The following is a 27,240-nucleotide window of genomic DNA, read 5'->3' as shown; positions in this document are numbered from 1 at the left end:
AACTTCTAAGGAAGGAGATTCCACCACCTCCCTAGGCAACGCATTCCAGTGTTTCACCACCCTCCTAGTGAAAAAGTTTTTCCTAATATCCAACCTAAACCTCCCCCACTGCAACTTGAGACCATTACTCCTTGTCCTGTCCTCTTCCACCACTGAGAATAGTCTAGAACCATCCTCTCTGGAACCACCTCTCAGGTAGTTGAAAGCAGCTATCAAATCCCCCCTCATTCTTCTCTTCCGCAGACTAAACAATCCCAGTTCCCTCAGCCTCTCCTCATAAGTCATGTGTTCCAGACCCCTAATCATTTTTGTTGCCCTTTGCTGGACTCTTTCCAATTTATCCACATCCTTCTTGTAGTGTGGGGCCCAAAACTGGACACAGTACTCCGGATGAGGCCTCACCAATGTCGAATAGAGGGGGACAATCACGTCCCTCGATCTGCTGGCTATGCCCCTACTTATACATCCCAAAATGCCATTGGCCTTCTTGGCAACAAGGGCACACTGCTGACTCATATCCAGCTTCTCGTCCACTGTCACCCCTAGGTCCTTTTCCGCAGAACTGCTGCCTAGCCATTCGGTCCCTAGTCTGTAGCTGTGCATTGGGTTCTTCCGTCCTAAGTGCAGGACCCTGCACTTATCCTTATTGAACCTCATCAGATTTCTTTTGGCCCAATCCTCCAATTTGTCTAGGTCCCTCTGTATCCTATCCCTGCCCTCCAGCGTATCTACCTCTCCTCCCAGTTTAGTATCATCCGCAAATTTGCTGAGAGTGCAATCCACACCATCCTCCAGATCATTTATGACTTGTTTTTTAAACCTCCTTATCCTGGAGGGCCATAATCTGAGTCTTCTAGTAACTTGTTTGCTGACCAGATGTATTTATTATTTGCAGCTCCTTTGTGCCCATCAGCTAGGTAATTTTCATTTACACAGAGGCTTTCTAGATTGCTGTTGGACCCAAAGCTATTAGCAGCCCAGAGACGGTCTTAAAAAGGACACAATCCACTTCCACTAGAGTTCTGATTACTTTCTACTTTCATCTCCTGCTCCAAATCACGCAAAGATCTGAAAAGGAAAGCACAATCTATTGTGGCCCCTTTTGGAGCCCTAATAGGATTTTATTTAAGTACCATGTTTTGTTTGCATTTCTTTTACCCCTTCTCCAATATACATTGCACACGTCCTGGGAAAATGCATATTCCTTCCATAGTTTAACCTCCATAACATTATATTAGCCATATTAATTTTACACAAGGTGTAACGGCCTCCCCCGTGCCCACAGAGTTTTTATGCACACCCACCAAAGCAACAATCTGATCCCCCAGAGCCATTCCAAGGCTTAGTGTTCCCATCATTCCTCCCCTTTTCCTTTTCTTTTATCTGTGCACACACAAAATTCTCTTTTGCCTAACATTTCTTGCACTGTGATTACTCTTTTACACAACTGTGCCTTGATTACACTCCCATCTTGTACAACTAGACACAACCAGGGGCAGCCAAGTTAAGTTCCAATAGAAACCCCTTACATTCCTTAAGTGATTTTGATTACATTACCCAATAGTCAAATAATTTTGATCAGATTCTCTCTCCGCCTGCTGCCTGCAGCAGTCCCTTATAGACCATTTCTGTGGGAAAAGAGCCCATTTCCCCTCAGAATAGCTGTAAAGGCTTCTGGGGAGAGAAGCATAATGGTGGTAGTAGCCACTCTACCTGACCCCTTTGGATAATTTAATTACCAAGCTTCCATCTGATGTGACTGCACAGAGTTGCACATACAGTTAAATTTATATAACTGGGTTTTATCATTAAACAAAAACTTCCTTCTTGTAACACCACAACTGTTACTCTTTTAACATCTTCACAACAGTTACCTTTTACCATTTCCACAACTCCCAAATGTTTATTTTCCTCCAAACCCTGTATTATTAATTTCTGCAAAAAGTATTTGTAACTTTTCACTCACTTCTTGAAATCACTTACTCCTACATTTAGTTCTTTAAGGTAGTGCAATTTGTCTGTAATAATTTAGCCACCAAGTACAATCATTGCCACACAGCTGCCTTAACCTGTGCTGTCTTTACCTTGAGACTGTTCAAAAAGGCAGTAAAACATTTGTCTCCACGGATGCCCATGGATCTTTTACTCCAAAAAAAAAAAAAAAAAATTCCAGTGGAATACAGCAGACCTCCCTCATACTTTGTCCAAAATAACCAAAAACATTTCACATAAGTATCCAAAGTACCCTCCATTAAAACTTCAGAAAAACAAAAGTGTGGAAAGGCAGGGGAAGAGGTGTAAAGAAACCAATTAAGCCTGTCAAGTCAGTTTAAAGTATAGGCTACCAGCAGCAAATTAAGTAAACCGAGAAAAAGAAGAAGAAAAGGATATAGTTAGCTCTGAGCCAAGAGTAGGCTCCCTGGGTTGAAACAGTTGGGAACCCTTATCCCCAGGTTCTCATCCTGGCTCTGGGAGAAGAGTGGGAGTTGTTACCTGCTCCTGCAAATCCTGCCATTTTGCACTTTGAAACCTTTTTTTTTTCCTCTCCATTCCCCCAGGACCAGCTCCAGTCTCTAAAGGTAGTCTGTTAACTCTGCTTTTGACTTTAAACCCTGTTGTGCCAAATCATCTTTAACTACCCCTAACTAATTTACAACCCTTCAGCAGCCCTTGCTGAAGCAGCACCAAACTTGAAAGATTACTGGCAGCTTCCCATAATGCTGCCCTTACTTCAAACCTCTCACAAGCAGACTGAAGTGCCTCCTTTCCCTGGAAGGCATTCAGTCCCCATGGGCCTGGACCTTCTTCCACTACCCATATACCAAGGATGGTGGCCTCCTCAGCCACCCCCCATCCCTCAGGTCCCCTAACACTTCCTCCATTTCCTTTTTAATCTCATCCCAGGTTGACTCCTGCACCTGGTATGGGCCCTGGTTCTTCCTTATCCATTTATCCAAAAAATCCTTTACCCTGGCTTGCCAGAACCCACAACTACCATCATGAGAGTTCGCTATACCCCCTCCAAATAGCTGCGCGGACTGTTGGGGAGGGGGACTTACAGGCTGCCACTCACCTATCCGATGCGATGTATCCAAGTCACGGCACCAAGATATTAGGGACTTATTCCTTCACCCGCTTACTTCCCCGGTCCTTCTCGCATGAACAGAGAGCAACAATACCCGAAGTTCATAGGTGCAAACAATTCAGTGTTTATTGGGGTGAACTTCCAGCAAGCATGATTCCAGTTTCCTTCCTTAGTGTCCCCCTTCCCAGCTCTGACACTACAGAACCTTACCTGTGTCCCTGTTCCCATTCCCCCCCTTAGCAAAACATGATTCCAGTTTCCCCACCCCCATTCCCTGTTCCCATTTCCCCCCCCCCCTTACTTCCTGATTGACTGCAGACTATATAGTAAACCTTGAGTTCTGATTAGCTATACCTTAACCAATCATTTTCCTGAAATTTAACTAACCAATCCTAACATATTGTAACATGATTATTTAACCAATTATATCCCACCACCTTAATTAGTTCACACCCAGCAAAATTAATTATACAGCAGACAGAAACAATCACAGAACCAGACAGAGATTATACAGACAAACAATAGGGAAATGGGGACTACAGTGATAGAACAACAAAGAAATGAGGATTTCACATCCCAGCTATTGATAAGTGAGTTCTTGCCAGACAGGATGCTATCAAACTAAGTTTCCTTTTACATTTTCTAGGCACTTCCCTTTCTCTGGAGGTGATAGGAATACAATCCTGTCCTGATAGTGCCTAACAGCCCAATAGCACCTTATTTCAATGTGACTAGTTTGGAATGTGAGGATGTGACCGTTCGCTTCCCAGCTTATGGCTGCCTCTGCTGCTTAGCCAAAGGCCTTAGCCTAAGAGCAGGGCCTCAGACTGTCACAGTAAGAGAAGGCCCTTACACCGGCAGACAGTGATTTTGATTCTTTCTTTTATACCTCTATAACTAGCTAAGTGATAAGAATACACCTACATTCTTAGAGTATAGGCCTTTACAGACAGTCCTGAATACCTATAGCCTAACAAGCGCCAGTCAGTCTGTTAACAGCTGCAGTGTGTTCTCATTACAGGGGCTCAGCGTGCTTGGAAATCCGTGCTAGCACCGTGTAGAGCCGATGTAGCATTTATTGGCCAGGACAAGACTAATCTGAAAGAGAAGGCTAATCTGAAAGAGAAGGAAAAGGAGGGAATGTGAAATGAAATAGACAGCCACTCCCTCCCCTGGCTGAACAAGTGATTGAAATCCAAAATTCATTGGAGAGACCGTAAAACCTATGCAGGACACCACCATCCTTGTTACCCCACCTTGTGTCTTAAGATATCACTGTCAAGCATCCCAAATGTACCTAGTGCATTTCTGCTCCTTCTCAGTTAGGTGACCATTAAGTAGCTGTTTTTTTGCTAATCCTTGAGGGATTGCTTAAAGCAAGTTTCATTGTATTAAAATGTCACTTTGTCTCAATATGTTACTACTAACCTTCAGCTTCAAACTGGGAGTTTTTAAAAATGGATTTGTTTTCCCTTGTGTAAACAAAGCTAATTTGTACTAATGAAATCCACTGGTGGGGGATAAAGAAAAGGAAACCAATACATAAGTGATAGCACCTGAAAATACATTGACACTATCATAGCGGCTTGGCAAATGCGCCCTTTAAAAACAAGAGAGGAGTCAGATAGTGTGGTGATACAAGAACTCAGACAGATACATACATGACTAAGAATGGCTATACACAGGAAAAGCCTGAACCAGGCATGGAGAGAGACTGTGCGTGTGTTTCCATGACATAGGGTCATTCACACACTTAGCCAGCAGTGTTAGCAGGGCTAGTTTGAGAGCTAAGCAGCATTTAAGTGAAGAATTCTACAAACCCGTAAAGTTCAAAAGCACAAGAGTTTTTGCCCAGATTCTTCTCTTCTGATGCTTCTTTCCTTTCAAATGGGGACAAAAGAAAAAAAAAACTTTTAAGTTCCACCAGCTCACTTCATAAACTAAGCCATAATTGTTAGAAAAATAAAGTCTTCAATGTAATGTAAACCTACTGAAGTAACTAGAGAAGGTGCCATGGAGGCTTCCCAGCAGCTATAAATTGGGAAGCATTCTCGATCTTCAAGACAATGTAGAAGAAGAATGATGTTTATTAGCAACCAGTACCCACAAGTTGATGGTGCAGTTTATGGAACTACACTTGGGTTCCTGTTCTCCTTTATCATAATCCTTAACTGTCTCATTTTACATCGAAACTCACTTCACCTCTTGGTTTATTTCTGTGATTAATTGACATCAGAAACTCCTGTTTAATAAGGCTAGCAAAAAATCCATCAGAAGAGTTGAGAATGTGTGATTGTTTCCTTTTACACTTGCATTTGCTGTATCTTTTCTTTGGGAGTTTTATCTTTATCTTTTCGTTTACAGATTGTAATGGATGATGTTAAAAAATGATGGACTTTATTCCAATTAACCTCTTTCTCCAAACCCCTAGCACAAAGGTGGACAAACTACGGCCTGCGGGCCACATCTGGCCCACGGGACCCTCCTGCCCGGTCCCTGAGGTCCTGGCCCGGGAGGCTCGCCCTCGGCCCCTCCCTTGCTGTTCTCCCTCCCCTGCAGCCTCAGCTCACTGCATCGCCAGCGTAATGCTCTGGGCGGCGAGCTCCTGGGGCAGCGCAGCTGCAGAGCCGTGGCCTGACCGGGTCTCTGTGCTGCGCGGTGCGTGGCCGGCTCCAGCCGGGCGGCGAGGCTGTAGTGCCGCCAGCCACCGGTGCTCCAGGCAGCGCGGTAAGGGGGCAGGAAGCAGGGGGGTTTGAATAGAAGGCAGGGGAGTTTGGGGTCGGGGCGGTCAGAGGGCGGGGAATGGGGGCAGGGGTCCTGGGGGGACAGTCAGGAAGGAGGGGGGCAGTCAGGGGCAGGGGTTCCGGGGGCGGTCAGGGAGAAGGGGTGGTTGGATGGGGCAGGGGTCCTGGTGGGGCAGTCAGGAAGGAGGAGGGGTTGGATGGGATGGCGGGGGGCAGTCAGGGGCGGGGGTCCCGGGGAGCAGTCAGGGGCCAGGGTAGGGTGGATGGGGCAGAGGTCTCATCAGAGAAGAGGGGGGTTTGGATGGGGCAGGAGTCCCGGGGCGGGGGCGCATCAGGGGGCGAGAAGCAGGGGGAGTGGATAGGGGGTGGGGACCGGGTCACGCTCCCCTCCCCTAACTGGCCCTCCATACAATTTCCGAAACCCAATGCAGCCCTCAGGCCAAAAAGTTTGCCCTCCCCTGCCCTAGCAACTTCATCCAAATGGTCTATTTTCTGCCAGGGTCTCCAAGACCATTTTGCCAGCTCATAGAAAGACAAAATAATCCAAACCCTCCAAATGCAAACATTCATGTATGAACATATCTAGAAGAATTCACATGTGGTCCAACTGGTGACAGATCAGAGGAGAAAATGTGAAGTAGGACCAAAAGTGATAAGTGGGGATAGAGGTCTAGCCAAAGTCAAGTGGTGGGGAGTTTCAGTTGTAGAGAGCTGATGCTTTGAATTATAATCAAGTGATTAATGTTTCTAACATAAGTGGGTTTGGGAGTTACAAGGAATTGCAGCAATGGCTTGGATAAATATGGTGAAACTTACTTTAAGAGAAATTTTATTTATAGCACATCCATTAGGTTGGACAGAAAGGACAACATGTGCTTTTAAGGTTAATGATAAATCCATCTGAAGACTAAACTGGTCTGCTGATTATAAGAAAGGCATTCTTAGGTTGGACTTTTCTTCAAAGGGAAAGAATGGGTGTAATACTGTTGGAGAGACAATTCTTATTTGTTTTCACATGGGGGTTTGAAGTTAGCTTTGTTCCTGAGCTAAAATGTTTGGGATTTCAAATCTTATGTTGCCTTGCCTATTTTAAAAGATCATTCACCCATCAAAGTCCTTGCAGCAAGTTTCTGCAAATGAAATTTCTCATAAATATAAAGAATAGCATGGGGAGGAGCAGATTGGCCTAATCCTATAGAAAAGGTAGGAAATAATATAACTCTAGTGTGAAAACTACTCTGATCTCAGTGTGAACCTAGCAGAAATTTCAGTGCTAACTGAAGATCAGATCCCTGGGAAATTGTTTTAGTTTGTGGATTCAGAATTTAAAAATGAAATGGGAAATGCAGAGGAAAAAAAAGAGTTGGGGAATCTACAAGACTGACCGGAATTCACCAGACCTCAATACTGTTTTTATAAATGGTTTAAAATAAATAGCTGTGTGCATTGTACCAAGAAGGGATTTCTACTGAGTCATAAAACAAGATGGGAAAATGTCTAATAAAAATAATACATTTGCACATCTTTTGTTTGGGGATCTCAGTGCACTTGACAAACATTAAATGTCATGCCATTGGTTTTCAAATTGAATTCCCCAAAGAAACCAATGGGGAGTTCAGCTCTCACCCGCCTCCCACCAAACAGTGGTACAATATGGCCATAGTTAACTAAGCCACCGGTTGAGGAAGTTGTTTTATTTCTCTCTAGAGCTTCACCAGCAGCTTGTCTGAGAGAACAACAGAGCCTGATGGGATTGAAAAACAGGCACACTAATTAGTCTTTTGGAAACAGATGACACAATATGCGTTTCCACAAAATCTCCTGTAAAATGTGTCTTCCTGAGACATCCCTATTTTCTTACCAGAATCAGATTTTCAGGTAAAAATTAAAATGTGTTTTTTATTTGCAAGCTAATGGAAGAGAAAAGACTGAACTGACTCTATTATTACCCCTATGTTTTCCATATGTTGAAGAAGGTGTTATTAATGAGAGACTTGAGGATAGCAATCTATTGTATCAAAAAGAAGATTGAGAGGTGACTTGATTACAATGTATTACCTTCAAGGGGAGAAAAGGGCTCTTGAATCTGGTGGAAAAGGCATAACAGGAACCAATGGCTGGATCTTAATGTTAGACAAATTCAAATTAAAAATAAAGTACAAATTTTGAACAGAGAGTTTGATTAACCATTGGAATAAACTACCATGGGAAGTGGTGGGTTCTCCATCTCCGGATGTTGTCAGATCAAGACTGGACGTCTGTCTGGGAAATATGCTTTAACCAAACAAAAGTTGTTAGGCTCAATATGGAGGTAACAGGATAAAATGTGATATACACCAAGTCAGATTAGATGATTTAATGGTCTCTTATAGCTTTAAAAAGTATGAATCTATGAATAAGATCTTTTTATTCTGAAAATATATTTATTTTATGATAGTGACAGGATTAACTCTTGCAAGTGGATCTGTAGAACCCTGCCTCCACGCAGCGCCCCATTGACTTTGCTGCACATCTGTGTGGAGGCAAGAGCCCATACTAATGGCATGGTCAAAGCCTTAAAGATAGACACAGTCCTTGCTCCACAATGTTTTCAGATAGATCAAGCAACATACAAAAGATAGGGGATAAGGAAGCTAAAAACCTGCAGTTATTTGAAAGTGTTCATAGAATCATAGAATATCAGGGTTGGAAGGGACCTCAGGAGGTCATCTAGTTCAACCCCCTCCTCAAAGCAGGCCCAATCCCCAACTAAATCATCCCAGCCAGGGCTTTGTCAAGCCTGACCTTAAAAATATCTAAGGAAGGAGATTCCACCACCTCCCTAGGTAACACATTCTAGTGTTTCACCACCCTCCTAGTGAAAAAGATTTTCCTAATATCCAACCTAAACCTCCCCCACTGCAACTTGAGACCATTACTCCTTGTTCTGTCATCAGCTACCACTGAGAACAGTCTAGATCCATCCTCTTTAGAACCCCCTTTCAGGTAGTTGAAAGCAGCTATCAAATCCCCCATCATTCTTCTCTTCCACAGACTAAACAATCCCAGTTCCCTCAGCCTCTCCTCATAAGTCATGTATTCCAGTCCCCTAACCATTTTTGTTGCCCTCTGCTGGACTCTTTCCAATTTTTCCACATCCTTCTTGCAGTGTGGGGCCCAAAACTGGACACAGTACTCCAGATGAGGCCTCACCAATGTTGAATAGAGGGGAATGATCACGTCCCTTGATCTGCTGGCAATGCCCCTACATATACATCCCAAAATGCCATTGGCCTTCTTGGCAACAAGGGCACACTGTTGACTCATATCCAGCTTCTCGTCCACTGTAACCCCTAGGTCCTTTTCTGCAGAACTGCTGCCTAGCCATTCGGTCCCTAGTCTGTAGCGGTGCATGGGATTCTTCCTTTCTAAGTGCAGGACTCTGCACCTGTCCTTGTTGAACCTCATCAGATTTCTTTTGGCCCAATCCTCCAATTTGTCTAGGGCCCTCTGTATCCTATCCCTACCCTCCAGCGTATCTACCTCTCCTCCCAGTTTAGTGTCATCTGCAAACTTGCTGAGGGTGCAATCCACACCATCCTCCAGATCATTTATGAAGATATTGAACAAAACCATCCCGAGGACTGACCCTTGGGGCACTCCACTTGATACCGGCTGCCATCTAGGCATGGAGCCATTGATCACTACCTGTTGAGCCTGACAGTCTAGCCAGCTTTCTATCCACCTTATAGTCCATTCATCCAGCCCATACTTCTTTAACTTGCTGGCAAGAATACTGTGGGAGAATACCGTGTCAAAAGCTTTGCTAAAGTCAATGAACAACACGTCCACCGCTTTCCCCTCATCCACAGAGCCAGTTATCTCGTCATAGAAGGCAATTAGATTAGTCAGGCATGACTTTCCCTTGGTGAATCCATGCTGACTGTTCCTTATCACGTTTCCTCTCCTCTAAGTGCTTCAGAATTGATTCCTTGAGGACCTTCTCCATGATTTTTCCAGGGACTGAGGTGAGGCTGACTGGCCTGCAGTTCCCAGGATCCTTCTCCTTCCCTTTTTAAAAGATGGGTACTACATTAGCCTTTTTCCAGTTGTCCGGGACTTCCCCCAATCGCCATGAGTTTTCAAAGATAATGGCCAATGGCTCTGCAATCACATCTGCCAACTCCGTTAGCGCTCTCGGATGCAGCGCATCTGGCCACATGGACTTGTGCTCGTCCAGCTTTTCTAAATAGTCCCAAACCACTTCTTTCTCCACAGAGGGCTGGTCACCTCCTCCCCATGCTGTGCTGCCCAGTGCAGTAGTCTGGGAGCTGACCTTGTTCGTGAAGACAGAGGCAAAAAAAGCATTGAGTACATTAGTTGTTGAGTACATTAGTGTTGAGTCTAGTTAGTGCTTATTTAAAGTCTAAGTGGGAAATAAGCACCTGTTTGGCAGGCTACCCCAAAGCCTCACCAGTCTAGAAATAGCTATTAACTCCCGGACTAGGAGCCACATGTAATTGTCAGCATTGGATCCATCTTGGAGGAGGCACTAGGTTTGGAGCAGGATGCTCCACCTTAGAGCTTTTCCACCTACAACTTCTATTATTTTAAATTAAATCCAGATCTGAACTATCATGAAGTTCAGGGGTATTGGGATTCTTGGAGCTGGTTCAGGCTCATCCTTTACTATAAAATACTATGCTGGAGTCTAATTCCTCTTCTGTTGCTTTCCATTGTTTATAAAATCATTGAGAACTTGATTGAGGGTCAAGTTCTCCCCTAATTTGCACTCTGGGCAGTTTCATTCATTGACTTTGATGGAGTTACTGGTATAGGTCAAGCCAGGATTTGGCCATTAAACTGGAAGTAATAGTAGGTTTCTCAGCTAGCTGAACAAACATATCTTCTCTGCCTGTTCTTGAGAGACCAGAAGTCTTGATGTGAAATCTGACACAGTTTTCGGCCCCTGTCATAGACATCTGTTTTGAGAAGGTAACTGTTGTGAGTTTATTTGAACTCAGTACAGGGCTCTGTTTATATTTCATTGATGAATTGAAAATAACCTGTTGTTAAGGAAGTGACAGCTGATACCTGAAGATTGTGCTCAAGTCATTCACAAGAGCCAAAGAAATATACTGAGGGTTATGGAGGTCGAGACCCTTGTTTAGATCAAAGCACATGATGGACATTGTATAAATGCCAACTCTTAAAGTGTTCTTATTCAAGGCTGAAGTCTGGAGTAAAATGATACCATGCCAATAAATCCTTTACTCAGCTCTGCTAACACACTAGCAAATACATCAACGTAGAGCTGAAACAGAGAGGCTTCCAAGTCATTTAGATTTGAGTGCAACTGACTGACTGGATACAAACCTAAATGCCCTGAAGTTTACAGCATCAGTAAGACTATTACTGGAATACTGTGTGCAGTTCTGGTGTCCACACTTCAAAAAGGATATTGACCAATTGGAAAGGGTTCAGAAGAGAGTTACAAGACTGATCTGAGGACTGGAAAACCTGCCTTGTAGTGAGAGACTAAAGAAGCTCAGTTTATTTCGTTTATTCAAGAGGTGATTTGACCACTCTCTAAAAGTATCTACCTGGGGAGATTTCTGATACAAAAGCATAACAAGATCCAAGTGCTGGAATGTAAAGCTAGACAAATTCAGAATAGAAGTAAGGTGCAAATTTTTAACTGTATGGGTTATTGACTCTTGGAACAAATTACCAAAGGCTGTGGTGGATTCTTCATCACCTACTGTCTTTAATTCAAGTTTGGTGTCCATTTCTAAAAGATATGCCCTAGCTCAACCAGAAGTCTTAATGCAGGAATCACTGGGTGAGGTTCTTTGGCCTCTGGTATGCAGGAAATTGTACTAGATAATCATAATGGTCCCTTGTGGCCTTAAAATCTATGACTCTATGAAGTTTAGTGAAGAATGGACCAGGATTTTGCGTCAGACCCATCTTTAATTTGAGAGATAGAACACAATTTGAAAAAAAAACAAATAATTTCATATACAGGCCCAGCTTGTGCCTAGCTTCTAGGCAGGTTCTCAGGGTGGAGAAAGGTAAAAGAACTCTTTCTTTGCCCCCACACTCCTAGAGAGTCCAGGCTCAATTGCAGTCCCCGTGGAGCACAAGCCATACCAAAGAGAATGAGGATATGCAAGCAAAAATTATCACATCCAAGGTGGAAGCCAAACTCAAACTGTTTAATGGGGCCAAATCGACCGGCCTGTATAATCTCCATCCAAGAATATTAAAGAAACTGGCACCTAAATTGCAAGGCTAATAAGGATTTTTAATGAATCTGTAAACTCGGGGCGTTATACTGTATGATTGGAGAATTGCAAATATAGTATCTATATTGAAGAAAGGGGAAAAAAGTGATCCAGGAAACTACAGGCCTGTTAGTTTAACCTCAGTTGTACGCAAAGTCTTTATCTTCTTCTGTCACTTCCAACTGATAAATCCCCAGTTTAAAGCAAAAATTCTTGTTGTTAGTGTAGGAGGAGGAAGTGTGCCTAGACTGTAAAAACAGTGGTTCCCAAACTTTCTACTAAGGTGACCCACCAACTGCATTTTGTCTTTTTTTTTTTTTTGGTAACCCTCTATTACATATATGTACCCTCTGCCCCGGCACTGCAACCCTAATCCCTAGCCCAGGGTTGGGTTAATCTGGCTATGACAACCCATCTGGAATGTTTGTGACCCACCATTTGAGAAACACTGCTATAAACTCTTTAGGGCAGGGACTTTTTCTCACTGTGTATGTACAGCACCTAACATAATGGGGCCTTGATCTTGGTTGTGGCTTCTAGGCACTACAGGAATTCTAATAATAAATAATAATAATAATGGATAATAAATGCCCCCTGGAGCTCCTGAGGTGCAGAGGATATCAGAGAAGCTGATCAGGGTTTGCAAGATTATTGTAGCTGTCAGAACAGACTGGAAGGGAAGAAATGATGAGATAGAGAAGTCATGGATGACCCACAAACTACAAGCTTGGATGGTGGAGGGACAGTGGTAAACTAGAGAGGGGGTAGCAGAGAGAGTGTCTAGGAAAGATACTTAATACTGAATTGAAATCTAGACAAAATATATCCCAGCCTTGCTAAGTGAAACAGCATATAGGATCCATTAGGCAATGGTTTGAGCATGTGCCATGAATAATTTTTCATTTCCACAGGTTGTGTGATGTTAAAGCCATTTTGCCCAGCTGGCCAGATATTTAGCTACACTCCATGCTCACACCGGCCCTGTGTACCCTGTATGTGATTGCAGAGCCTTTCTTGCTAGGCTAAGCAAAATAGCCCAGACAGCCCTGCCTGTTATCTCTTCCCCTGCCCTGATGTGTTCTGAGCTGGAAGTGATGCTGCATCTTTCTGAATGACTGCATGCAACCCCGACAGAATCATCCAGGCTCTTGCAGTGCGTAGGTGACACTCAGGGACAACTTGTAAACTTTCTTTGTTCTGTGCAGCCGTTAGGCACGAGCTGTAGCTAGGGTTTAGCTCTTCCCTGGCATAAAGCCACTGGAGACAAGAGGGTTAGGCCAGGGGAGGGAATTTGGCTACTAATATATAATGTCATCCCATTGTTCCTGCTCAAAAAGATAAAACTCTGGTGGTAGTTTTCTCTCCCACCCACTTACTCCCTTCTTTAATAAAACTTGATGCCTTTTTTTTTTCCAGTCAGCAGATTTTCTGGCTGGTTAATGAGGGGAAAATAGCCCCCTCCTTTATGTCAGGGGCCAAGTTTGGATTGGAGCTTGGTTTAGTTTTTCATGTCATTTCCTGTTGCTGTCCTCTGAATGTGAACACGAACACTCTCTCTCTCACTCACACACACACACACACTGGACTCACTCCTCTTGGAAGGATGTGAGGAGGCAAAGACAACACACCTCATGCTCTCTCCTGTCACGCTGCATTCCAGCCTTCTGCTGTCCTGCTGGGCTCAGCTTTCTGCCTGCTACTGATGTGGAAGGTAAAATAATTCTTCTTTACAACCGGTCTTGGTACTTCATACTTTTCAGGCTTGGGTGAAAGTTGATTGTGAATTTTGGAGTCCAGATCTTAAAGCCTTGGTTATTTTTTTAAAACTCTCCCCAATGGTAATTGCAAAGGGGTAACAGCAGGGGTTTACTAAAAAGGCAAATTTAGAGTAATGATACAGAGTTGTTGTTTGCTCCGGTAGGATTGCAAGGGAAAGGGCAGGGAAATGCAGTGGCAAGCGGCAGTGCTGGGAGAGGAGAGCTAGGGGAAGATGCAGCTGCTGAATCCAAACACTCTGTGTGTGTTTCAGTCCCTTTCCAATAAGCATTTTCTGTACAATCTTGCCATTTGCAGGAGAGCTGGAAAAAGCTGACTGTGGAATCTCAGAAATGAAGGAACAGTGTGTAGGTCTCTGTTGAGGTGCACATTATAGAAGAGGGCAGTATTTAAGAGGACTGTTATTTATGTAGTTTTGCAAACACTGATGGCTTGATATGTAGGCTGATGGAAGAAAATAGCAGTTATGGAAAAAACAGCTTGGGGCAGGACAGAAGCTGTGAATGTCACTGAGGGGTGGCAAAAGAAATAAACGCTGTGTGTACAGCATTCTTCACCTAGATCTTTGTCTTTTAGTTGCAGCATAGGATTTACCCTGGAAGAAGTTTTTCCATAATACTTGCTTACTATAGTGTTCAGAGGGTGGGGTGGGAGGCGGGGTGGTGGTGGAAGGGTACAACCATGGTGGTTGTTATAGAAGTCAGTCCATTTAACTAGAAGGAACATGGCAATCTCCAGAATCTGCATCCTATTCACTATAAAACTGTGCAAAAATCAGTCAGCCTGTATAAGTCCAATCGGCAACAACTGATATTTTCCTAGTTTGCTCATAAAATTCGCATTTATTTTGTTTAAAAAAGAAAGGGGTACAAATGTTTTCTTTTTAAAGCTGAGCGAAAGCAACTTCATGCGCTAGTTAAGCCAGTCCTGGCTCTACCTTCCCACTACTTCGTGGACAAACAGCCCATTAAAAACTGGCGTATCACTTCTGGAGCATATGCTGGAGCCAGTCCATGGGGCTTTCAGAGTTAAAATGCTTTCTTGAGGTAACCAACACACGATAGTAAATTTCAACATGTCTGGGGGAAAAATAGCTTGCAGAGCAGTTTTACATTAACAGATAAAGTAAATGCTCAGGAACCCCATGTTCTTCACATAGAGGATTACTCATTACCACCTCCAGCTATTCAGCAGAATTTAATAAGGGCAATTACATATACATTTTTTACCAGCCATTAATTAGATGTAGGAATGAGAGCAGAGATCTGGCCTCAGGAAAAATCATCCTAATTATTTCTGCATACAACATGGATTTACACAGAATCATTGCTCAAGACATGTTACTACCTCACTTCACTCTCATTTTACAGTTCCCTCCCTCCTCCAAGAATTTGATTGCTGTTGGAAGGTGCAGAATAGGGGGCATAAGAATTGTCATTGTGCCACAGATTGGGCACATCATACACAATAGCACTGCTGGCCTGACATTCCTAATTTCTGACCTAGCTGAATCACCTCTTGCAGGGAGGTGATATTTCAGTCTCCTTGCCAATCCTCAGCTTCTCTTTCTAGGCTGCCATCCATGGTGGTGGTGGTGGTTGTGGCTACCAAATCATTTCACATAGACCAGCCAGCAGCTGTTAATGACTTCCATTAACTAACAACCTAGACTGGAGTCAAAGCTGCCAACTTCAAGGTGAAATGTTGATCCAGGCTCCCAGGATCAGTCCCTTGGGTCAGCTGGTTCTGTGCTTCGGATGGGATTTCTGGGGAGGTTAATTTTAAAAAACAAATAGAACCGTGAAAACTCTTTTGATTCTTTCCTATCTCTCCCCTTCCTTTCTGATGCTCCTTCACTCAGAGTACTGCATTGGTTACTCCCATTTGCTGATTGATTTTCACAGGGTCCATTCCTGCCTTTCAATACACGTGATGGAGCAAGTGCTATATGAGCTCACATAGCAGAGGGCGTGAGAGGACCCCTAGTCTCACTCACTCCCATAAGCAGTGGGGGGAGAGAGACAGTATTTACCTAGGACTGTATTTTGCATTCCAGACCATGGGATGCAATTGGCCTACAGGGCCACATTTCCACAAGGGCTCAGAACTCAGGAATCTTGGCCAGATTTTCAAAAACCATATTTTATGCTGAATTGTTTTTACAAAATCTTGCTAGATATATATCACAACGGGAGCTACTGGGGCGGAGCACTTCTGCCCCTAAATGGGAGCTGAGGTCTTTTTTCATTGTGGTGGTTGAATACTTGAAAATCTGGCTCTGAGCGCTTTGGAAACTTGGTCTTCTCTTATGTGACGGGAGCTTGATTCATGTAAGACTAGTATAATTTGACCCTTAAATATTAGTGATCTGAACCTGACCTCACTCCAGTTTTGCCCTCCATTCACTTGCATGGGTTTACACCTGATTTACACCAGTAAAGGCCAGATCAGAGCAGGCGCTACATTTCTAGCTCAGGCTGTGACCTGCACACAGGAAGAAAAGACAGAAAAGAAACCCGCTGAAGATGAGAGTATGATGGGAATGAGGTGGTTCCGCGCATCATCATCAGATTTCTGCTGCTTCGTTGGCCTTCTTGATTGACAAAGTCTCAGTTCTCTGATAGTGGCACCTTTGTCTACATAAAATGACCTAGGTCACCTATTCCATCCCCCTGCCAGTGCAAGATTGTTCCCAACAGCACATTTATTTCAGGGTTCATTTAGTCTATGCTTAAAGAGAAAAGGGGCGAGCCTTCAAGTTCTGCTACTTACCTGATGTCTGTCTGGAATTATTTCCTGTTATGCAACCTCAATGTTCTGTTTCAGCTTAATCTCATTGCTCCAAATTACATCCCCTGAGCACCACCGTAAATAATTCCTCCTTCCAGGGCCAGTTCACCGTGGCTGGGAAACCTGTGTTGTTGGAGGCCTCATCTTGGGAAGGGCCTCCCCAAGAAAGCAGAGTTATGCATATGTGCCTGCTTGTGCTTCATCCAGACTAACTGTGATAAATGAAGAGGAGGGGGTAGCTCCCTTTAATGGACACCCAGCCAGCCAGGAGCTATAAAATCCCTCTTAGTAGCTGTTCTCTAATTGCTCTACCTGGTTAAAAAGTCTCACTGCTGTGCATAGGTAAAAAGAAGTGAGTGGGCACCTGGCCAAAAGAGCCAATGGGAAGGCTAGAACTTCTTAAAATTGAAACAAAGACTCCCCTTTTGTCTGTCTGTCTGTCTGTTATTCTCTGGGGAGAGGCGGACAGGGCAGAACTATGCTGTAAGAAGCTTGGGGCCAGGTATGAAAAAATCATCAGAATCATACCTAGAAACTACTCATTTGAAACCTCAGATATGTAAGTAGATCAGGAAATGTTTAGGAAGACGCGATTAGGTTTATCCCTTTTATTTCTTTATGGCTTGTGGACTCCTCTGTGCTAACCCCAGATGCTTTTGTTTCGCTTGTAACCTTTAAGCTGGACCTCAGAAAACTATTCTTGATGCTTAATCCTTGTAGTTGCTCTGGGAACTAGCAATAGCCCAAGTTCCCAGATGTATTTTCTTTCTTTTGGTTTTTAATAAAATTTATCTTTTTTAAGAACAGGATTGGATTTTTGTGTCCTAAGAGGTTTGTGCACGTTGTTTAATTAGCTGGTGGCAACAGCTGATTTCCTTTGTTTTTCTTTCTCAGCTCTTCCCCGGAGGGGTCTGTTTGTGAAAGGGCTTGAGGGTACCCCACAGGAAGGAATTCCCAAGTGCTCCTTCCTGGGTTCTCAAAGGGGTTTTGGACTTGGGTGGTGGCAGCATCTACCCATCCAAGGTCAGAGAGAAGCTGTAACCTTGGAAGTTTAATACAAGTCTGGAGTGGCCAGTATTAATTTTTAGAATCCTTGAGGGCCCCCACCTTCTGCACTCGAAGTGCCAGAGTGGGGAATCAGCTGTGACACCAGCAGTTCTCAAACTGTGGGTTGGGACCCCAAAGTGGGCCACGACCCTGTTTTAATGGGTTACCAGAGCTGGCTTAGACTTGCTGGGGCCCAGAGCTGAAGCCCAAGCCCGAGGGCTTCAGCCCGGGGATGTGTGGCCTAGGTTACAGGCTCCCTGCCTGGGGCTGAAGCCCTTGGGCTTTTGCTTTGAGCCCCCCACCTAGAGTGGTGGGGACAGGCTTTGGCCTTGACCCCCCAACCCGGGGCAGCAGGACTCAGGCAGGCTTAGGCTTCAGTCCCCACTCCTTGGGTCATGTAGTCATTTTTGTTGTCAGAAGGGGGTCACAGTGCAATGAAGTTTGAAAACCCCTGGTCCAGACGGTACAATGGTGAGTTAATAAGCTGTGCTTTGTGACAATGACAAGATGTAAGCCCTGACTGCTCGTGGGCTGGACCCTTTGGAGATGCCCATAGGCCTTGTGAAGACCACCTAGTGAGACACGACAGCCGGGGAGTGGTGAAAGTTGATGTCTGGTGTGTGTGTTTTGAGCAGGGGGTCCTTTCCTCTTGAACTACCTTCTGCCTCAGGCACCCTGCTTAGTTGCTGCTGCTGCCCTTGACGGAGGCTGCTTCAAGAACTCTTAGCCTCTGCCTGGATACTGCTACCAGCGTGTTGCCTGCTTCCTGTCCCTGACTCTGCATTCCCTCTCATAATTGTAAGGATAGGCATGGGCTGGGAGAGATTGAACAACTCCCTGTGAGGAGGTTCCCCAATCAAAAGGGTCTGCAAGGCACCTTAAATGTGTTTGATCTGGCCCTGGGGTTTACACCTGTCATGAGTTTGTACTCTTATCCCTGTCTTCGCCTAGCTGTTACAGAGAGCTTGGGAGGGGGGAAATGTACACCTTTGTTGCGTTGATGACAATGAAGTGTGAATCTGAAGGGTTGTCTTTGGTAAGATTTTCTGTGGTCCTGCTTATTTGGGCAGGATAAGTAATAATACCACTGCTCTGTTTATTTGGAATAGTGGTTTTCCCCTCTTTGACAAGGGATCATTCCGCCGCTTTAAGTGATACTAGGTGAATGCACACAGGTCTTATATATACATTAGCGAACTTAATATTGCATGTGAATGATCATGTGACAAACCTAACATTTCAATGAGTAGCAAAAATTCTAGTTCTTGACCAGGAAATGTTTTTCTTGCTTTGTTTTTTACCTTCCTTCCCTGCTAATGGAAGCAGAACCCTGGGCCTGTTTGGCATTAAAACAACACAACATGCTCTGATATTGGCTTCAAACTACTTCTGCGTGCTCCCTGGATGGTTCTAGCCGTCTCTTCTGGCCTAATTGATCCCACTTTATTCATTTGCCTGGCTGTTGTCTATCTAAGGCTCCTATCACTATGGTTTCTAAAGGTATAGCTATACTGCATTTGGAGGTTTGCCTGCAGCACAGGTAGACATACGGGAGCTAGCTTTGATCTAGCTAGCTTGAATAATAATAGTAGGGAAATCGTGGAATTAGGGTTTGGCTGCTTGAGAACATTCCCAGAGTACAGTCCATGCTGCCGTGGCTTCTCTGCTGGTATTCCAGCTTGCTAGATCAAAGATAGGTGGGCTATATCTACTCATGCTACATCACACCTCTGCAGTATAGACAAGTCCTAAGTGCTGAACACGCAAGTTAAGGCAGCATTTTATATCATCGAGAGCTCTCAGTCTGTTTTAATCTTTTTTTCATTTTCCCCACACAATATCATTACTTTACTGAAGATGGAGTATTCTCATTGGCTGAGGAGGCTCGGGTTATTGCTCTGGTCATGTGATAGCATTCGTAGCAGCCATAAGGTACACCAAAGACAATCCGGATCAACCTGGTGAGGTCCCCAGTGGTGGCTGGACACTTCCAAGAAGGTCCCCTTCCATCCCAAAAAAGTATGTTCTTTCAATTTTCTACATTTAAATGCATGTAGTGCTGATAAGAGGTGCTGGATTGACGAGACTGGAGTCTTCTATCAGTTCAAGCTTCTCCACAATGTGCCTCATGTCTGTTTGAGATGGGTCTGCTCTGGGGATGAAAGGGTATTTCAGCCTCTATTCTCAAGACCCTGGATTGGGGCTTCTAAGGAGCCTGCCAGTTCTGATGATGGTTTCTGTGATGTGGTCACTTACTTGCTGGGAAGTGGACACAGGCTACCAGCTAATTTGACCCAGGCCACCAAGCAACTGTCTGAGATGGACAATTTCCCCTCATTACTGATCTGAGCTGGAGTTGAACTGGTGAATGCAAGGTGAAATGCCTCTCTTCTATTAGCAGTCCCCTCAGTCTCTCTCTCCTTCCCGAGAAGTGTTGTTTTTGGTTAATTCATACAAGTCTGGGTCTCTTACCTCCATCCTGTGGGAGGAAGTCTGGGGCTGGAATTGTGTAATAAATTTCAGATTTCTCACTGCGGTCGACAAAACCAAACTGAATGGAGTAGACCAAGCCTATTGCCTTGCCAGTTCTTACTTTCATGAACCCCACAATCATTCTGATTAACTTCTGTTGGGTCACTGTGAAATGTGTTATTCTCCAGTGAGAATAAACTTGATCTCACAACAGGATTAATAGGCTAAATGTTAGATATGGGATATCTAGACACCATGGATCTGTAGGAGGGAATCCCATTGGGGCAATCAGACCTTCATCCTTCTGATGTAAGTTAAACAGCGTTCCTAGCAGTTTATTGTGTGTGGATCTTTTGGCTGACTCCCTGAAAAGCAAGGCCTTCCCTACTCTATGCTGGGCATTATAGAGCCATTGGACTTTTTTAAATGGATAGGTTTACTCCATTACCCTTGGCCAATAGCTTGTTCTTCTTCCCCACCCATCTCTTGTACAATGTACTGGCTGTCACCTTCTATCCCAGAGGCTGCCGCTTTTCACTAGTGAAATGATTCCTTTGTACCTGTAGTTTGCAAAGTGCTTTAGGATCCTCTGAGGCTTTTTATGGTGGTAAGAAGAAAGAGCTGGAGATCTGGATTCGGTTCCTAGCTCTCTCTCAGATTTCCTGTGTGACCTTGGGCAAGACACTCAAACCCTCTGTCCCTAAGCTCCTGAACTGTAAAATGAGAATAACAACACTCACTTTCTCCCTCTCTTTGACTGTTTTACCTGCTTAGATTGCAAGCGCCTCTGCTCCTCTTTTACACCATTTGTACACTGCCTAGCACAATGGAGCCTGATCTTAGGTGGGGCCTCAGGGTGCCACCATAATTCACATTAAAATTATGATGCTTTTATTAATTAAACCTCGAATTACCCTGCTTGCCCATCATTCATTACACTCTCCAGGGCAGCAGCAATGATATTGGGAGAGATCATGATACCTGTTTCTCATACTGAATAGTATCTTACATATTGAGCACTTGTAGGGAGTGTGGAGTCAAATACTACTCAGTGTCAGGTTGTCCCACTCTGGCCCAATGGAGCTGCCTTATGAATTAACATAGAGCGTTCTTTATAATTTACTGCACACTGTTTCTCACTTGAAAAAGATCAATATTGGGTTTTGCCGTTTTTTTACACTTGTGCATCCACTGGATTTAATGATTTCAAAGATTTTCTTTTTCACTCTGATATCAAAATCCTTTCCATAGCTGGTATATTGCATGAATGTCACATTTAAATATATGCTCTACAATTCAGTCCTTCCCCCCCAGACATATTACTTTACACTACATTTGTCTACAGTAAACTGCAGCTTTGATTTTACTACATCAGTGACCATAAAAGACTCAAATCCCTCTGACTCTGATTTTGTTGTTACTCTTTATTTACTTTAGACAATACTCCAGTTTTGGAAGATTTGGCAGATTCTGAAAGCTGAAATTTCATATTTATTTTGCTTCCCATTCCTTTATAAAGAGAGTTTATAGCAACAAGGGTTACAACCTGATATAATATATTTAGCAGGTTTTGAGCTGAGGTCTTTACAAAGTGGTATAAAGAACTGTAGCAGGTACAGTGATGAGATTTTTATTTATTGTTAATATTGCTAGGTGCTGTGTATACATGTAATAAAGGAGTGGCCTTGCCACAAAGGGCTCATGAGCTAAATACACAAGGCAGACAAGCAGTGGCAAGAAAATACACAAGACAGACAAGTATTGTCTCTGTTTTACAGATGTGGGACTGGAGGCATGGAGAGATTGACTGACTTCTCCAAAAGTTTGTACCTTCCACCAACAGAAGTTGGTCCAGTGAGAGATATTACCTCATATGCCTTGTCTCAAGTCACACAGGGAGTTTTGTAGCAGAGCCAGGAATTGAACCCAAAGCACCTGTGTACTAGGCTAGTGTCTGAATCATAAGCTCGTCTGTTTGTCTTTCTTGCTTTAAAAAAATGGTATTTTCTGTTACTCGGTACATTTTAGAGGCAAGAAAGCTGCTTTCCAGAGGTGATATTATGAAGCCATAAATATGAGTCATCATGGGTGGGCTAGCAATAGTGAGAATACAGGGATGAATGTTATTAAGACTAGGGAAATCCTACCCTCTCCCCTGAGTTAAAAACTGATTTGTAGTCAACAAATTATTTTATCCTTTATCCCGATTCCCTATATTAATCCTGCATTCATTCCACTCCCAAATCCCCCCCTGACTTGATTGGGAGCTCTAGGTATGAAACAGAATCAGTCCCTGAGTGTATAGTTTCAATGTAGAATCATACCATTTAAAACAAATAGTAAATATATAGAATGCACTGCTTGAGCATTGTCTGCCAGAGCAGTGGCATCTTTGAAGACCCCTAGCCAGGCAAACCCTCCTGCCATGTTGGCCATTCCTGATAAACTGCTTCAAAATTGCTTCCACTATTTAGAAAGCAACAATAGCAGACTATTGCTATTACAGAAGTGCTCTGTATGTACCATACCTATAGTCAAGTTCATAGCCATCTGCTGCTTGGGTCCTGTGTCTGCTTGGGTCTATATTTGATCTTCTCCATTTGGTTGGCTGGTGTATCAGCTTGCCAGGCACAGACCATCCCTTGTACCACTAATAAAGTCATTTAGTTGATATTTGGGAGATGATGTGTGTAAACACTCTGCATTATTATTATTATTGTCATCATTGAAAGAAATAAGGAATGGTAAGAATGGAAGCAAGAGGCTATCAATGTAAGATTTCTCCTCCCTCCCCTGCTTTTATTTTCCCACAGTATAAAATAGTCAGTGACCCAGCACCAGTGTAGCCTGTTCTATAATTTTCCAGAGTTGTCCCTTTGAGGCAGGAAAAAGTCAGTTCCATCCAGTTCCCCAGTTTGTCCAGTGCAGAAATGTAATTGTACTGCTGGCTGCCAAACATCACACAGCAAAGAAGAAGAAGGAAGGTCAGAGAATAGCTTGTGAAGTGCCAGGGAACAACATAGAATGAACCAAGTGAATGCAAGTGATTCTAGGTGTGTTTTGAGAGTTTTAGAGACCTTTTTCTCAAACACAAATTTGCTGCTTTTCTTGTTGTTACACTTGGGGTGAACTTGACTCATCCATCATCCCTAATCCTATGGGAGTTTAGCTGTAAACATCTTACTAGCCTGTAGTGCAGGGGTGGGCATACTTTTTGGCCCAAGAGCCACATCAGGGTGCGAAACTGTATGGAGGGCCGGGTAGGGAAGGCTGTACCTCCCCGAACAGCCTGGACCCCACCCCCTTCCCGCCCCCTGACTGCCCCCATCAGAACCTCCGACCCATCCAACCCCCCCTGCCCCTTGTCCCCTGACCACCCCCTCCCAGGACCCCCACCCCAACTGCCCCCCAGGACCCCACCCCCATCTAACCCCCCATTCCCCATCCCCTGCCCTCCCCACAACCTCCGCCCCATCCAACTGCCCTCTGGGACCCCCTGCCCCTTATGCAACCCCCCCAGAGCACGTCTGGGAGCCGTGTAGCCCGGCCCGAGCTACACACGCTGCCGCTCTGCCCTGCAGGAGAGCGCAGCCCCGACGCCCAGAGCACTGGTGGCGCGGCACCTGGCTGCGGGGGGGGGGGGGCAGCAGGGGAGGGGCTGGGGGCTAGCCTCCCCACCGAGGAGCTCAGGGGCCGGGCAGGATGGTCCCGCTGGCCGGATGTGGCCCCCGGGCCGTAGTTTGCCCACCTCTGCTGAGGTGTGTTGTTATAAAAGCAGTTGGAGGTAACTGAAAGCACAGTGGGCCCGATTCTCATTTATACTTTTCCCCCTTTATACCACTCTGGCAGTGTAAAGTTGCCTTAAGGGGAATACAAGTATAAATTATGCTCCTGCCAGAGTGTGTAAAGAGGTCTTAGTTTAAATGAGAACCAGACCCATTGAAGAGATCCCTTGCCATCAGGTGAATACGTTTTGCAAATTTATGGTGGAGGTGATTGCCAATTCTAAGCCTCTTCTATCAATCTGGGTTATAAGGAGAACAGCAGATGTCCAATGAATGCTGGGCTTACAAAGCCAGTTTTAGGTAGGTAGAGGCACAATGACTGATCTGTGCCTGGATATGGACTACCGGCACAGCTTGCTCCAGCAGTTCATTTGTGTAGTTGCAAATTGTAGCCTGATGCATGAATGCTAAGAGGGACTTTCTGAAAATCTGGTTCCTAAAAGCCCTTTAGATAGTGCTTAATTTGTAATGAAGGAGGAGCTGGGCCTCGAGCAATTTTTTACTTTCACAACCGACGCGGCAAGCCCAGAGGTGCTGGGGCTATGAACTGCCAAGCCTGAGCCCTGGCAAGCCGGGGCACAAATTAAGCACTGCCTTTAGGACAGTGAGCCCTTCCTAGCACTGGGGAAGCAAGGCAGTCTGAGTGAGACAGTTCAGATATAAAGCAACAGAGTATGGAGGAACAGTAAGAGGCAACCTTACGGCTAAAAAGGAAACTGCTGGCATCCCCCAGTATACTTTAGAAAGATATGAGTGTAGGCAAAGAAATAAAGAAAACTAGTAAGCTGGAATGACTTTGTATTACCTTTAAGGTGTTACAAGGAGCAGGTATAAATGAATTAACTCTCTGGGGCAAATTCACAACTGAGCCTGCTCTAGGGACACAGGGCAGTTGGCTTCCCGCAGCTCCACTCAAGGGCAGTAAGGGGCCATTTGGCCCCAGCACAAATTCAGGCAGCCACAAGAGCGTCCTAATTCATGCCCCTATTGCAGTGGCCCTTCTGGCCTCGTTTGTGCACCGGGACCATGAGGGCAGCCATGAACCCAGCCCTTTTTGTGTAATGAATTGATAACAAAGAGGTGTGGTTTGAGCACAACTTTATTAGCTAAGAAATCCTGAGGTCAAATCATGGTCTAATATAGCTTAGGTGAGCCAGTTAACCCATCTTTAAAATGGGAGCGCTGATCCAGAGCTACCGACCTGAAGAATCAGTAGTTACAGCTTGTAATGTGCTTGGCATATCACAAGTGCTCTCTGACTACTCAGGATTATAAATAAGGGAGAACGGAGAGATCCGCATGAATGTGTCTTGTGTAAGTTGCTTGAGGAAAGATGTGCTGTCCATGTAAGAGGCCTCGCAGCATGCAAATTCTTTGAAAGCACATAAACAAAAGTATAACTGGGGGTTTTGTTGGCCCTGGATGAAGAAGAAGAAGATTCCTAGCCAGGTCTCAGAACAAAGCTTCGATTTCATAAACTTTTGTTCTTCTGTTAATGAATATGTGCGTCTGGTGGGCACTGGTGCTCCATACCCACGTTGTGGAATTTGCCTTTGTTTTCTTCTGAATTTGCATCTATTTTACTTCTGTGAAATTACAAGAATAACAATTGCAAGAGTCAGGCACAAAGCTGGCAGCTGCTGTACAAAATTTTCTCACAGTACCTGTTTCCTGATTTGCAAGTTTGGAGCCCTACTTTTGAGCACAATTTTGTGGTGGTTTTGTGATATGGACTCGGGGGGCTACAATAAGACTTAACCAGTGCCTTTCCATCTGTAACCTAAAGCCACATTCTACACTGGCTTCATGAAGACTTGATCCTCAGTCAGGATCAGGAGACTAAACATCTAGACCCTTTAGGCCACTTTGGATCAAAACATGTCTGTGAAAAAAACATATGGAAGAGGAGAACTTACTGGAAGGCCTCCGGGGCTTCTAAGGGAGGCTAGTTTTGCCTCATCATTCCCATTGAAGGATGGGGCTTGTAGCAATGTGAAATAGGCAGCAGACATGGTCTGAAACCCATAAGAAAAGACTGCATGGGGTATTTGGACTGACTCTTTATAGCCCCCTGCCTATAGCACCCAGCAATGGTAGCATGGTTGGTTCAATTGTTGTACTGCCTTTGGACACCTGGTGGCAGGTGCACTCCTGTGATATCTTCTATAAGATTCAAAGGTGAAATAGGGGAAGTTAATGCTACATTGGTCAAAATGCACATGATACTCTGGGTGTCTGGAAAGGAACTTGGCCCTTGGTGTGTCTGATGTCTGACTCCTGTTCATATACTAATTTTTCCTGGGCTGTATCAGAAATGCTTGGCTGGAGCATCAAGATAGTGTCATTGTCTGATACCAAGTAGCCCATTCACCTTCTGCAAAGCTTGCCTGGGCCCTTTTGGTCCCACCATAGGTCCATCTCCTCACCTCTGTGCTATGTAACAAGAGGGATTTTATAGCCCTTAGCGGCAGCTCATCCTCAAAAGTTCTAATGATTTATGTTTTTGAGATGTATGTTATATTTTTATGGCACAAATGGTGGAGAAGTGAATGAAGTTATCCCAAAAGAATTAAAATGGCTTCCTTAGCAGGAAAACAGAGGGAACGGGCCTGTTGCTTGTGCTTCTGTGCTGACTCTAGAGGGAGATCAAAGTTATTCAGTGAAAACGTTTGTGGTTATATTCTCCTCACCACTTGTTAAAGTTTACAAACTTTCCAGCCTCTGCCTTTCCAGGCTTTCAACACACAGACTTGATACATTAACATTGATTTGAAATGGTTTCTGGGCACTAATGATTTGTGGTTTGAAATGCGCTGCAGATTTGCGATCATTCGATTAAGTTAAAACCTGACACAAATGAATGTTCCCTGCTTTATCTCTGATCACTTCTCTCCCCGCACTCCAGCCGATCCACTCCACATGGGGCATCTCACATGAGGCCTCCCCTGTCCATTAAACTTTGAGAAGGAAAAGGCTAATGACGGACAGATAGGACTGCAGAATCTTTGCAGCCAGACTGAGCAGCCGCAAAGGACGTCACAATCTGAGGAAATGGTACTTTTCAAATTTTCACTGAAAAATTAACTCTGCAGCCAGCTCAGCTAAATCCATTTCCCCATAAACGAAAGCTGCTTTCACCTAGATTCTGTGCCAGATCATGCCATTAAGGCAGAGCCCTGGGTAGTGGGCAGTGGGAGATGTACTGCTCAAGGGGAGGAGAAAAGGCCAGGAGCAATAGTGCCTTGGGGAAGCCCAGTGCTTCCCAGAAGTGCAGC

The 27,240-nt window shown here is 44.4% G+C and overlaps 1 protein-coding gene across 4 annotated transcripts in view; it reads left to right on the top strand.

The window, feature by feature from the left end:
* Positions 1-27,240, top strand: part of EVA1A (eva-1 homolog A, regulator of programmed cell death) — a 312,742-nt gene that overhangs the window by 216,110 nt on the left and 69,392 nt on the right. Inside the window, exon 1 of one of the 4 annotated variants that reach the window (XM_048845669.2) lies at positions 13,631-13,806. The exons of 2 other annotated variants lie outside the window; for them this stretch is intronic. The gene's annotated coding sequence lies outside the window, so the exon portion shown is untranslated. Of the gene's footprint in view, positions 1-13,630; positions 13,807-19,707; positions 19,728-27,240 lie in introns of those variants that run through there. One more of the 4 variants, XM_075126381.1, reaches the window with a different exon arrangement.

This window comes from Caretta caretta, chromosome 3 (assembly GCF_965140235.1).
Source record: "Caretta caretta isolate rCarCar2 chromosome 3, rCarCar1.hap1, whole genome shotgun sequence".
NCBI classification, from domain to species: domain Eukaryota; kingdom Metazoa; phylum Chordata; order Testudines; family Cheloniidae; genus Caretta; species Caretta caretta.
This window is presented reverse-complemented; position numbering and strand designations above follow the sequence as displayed.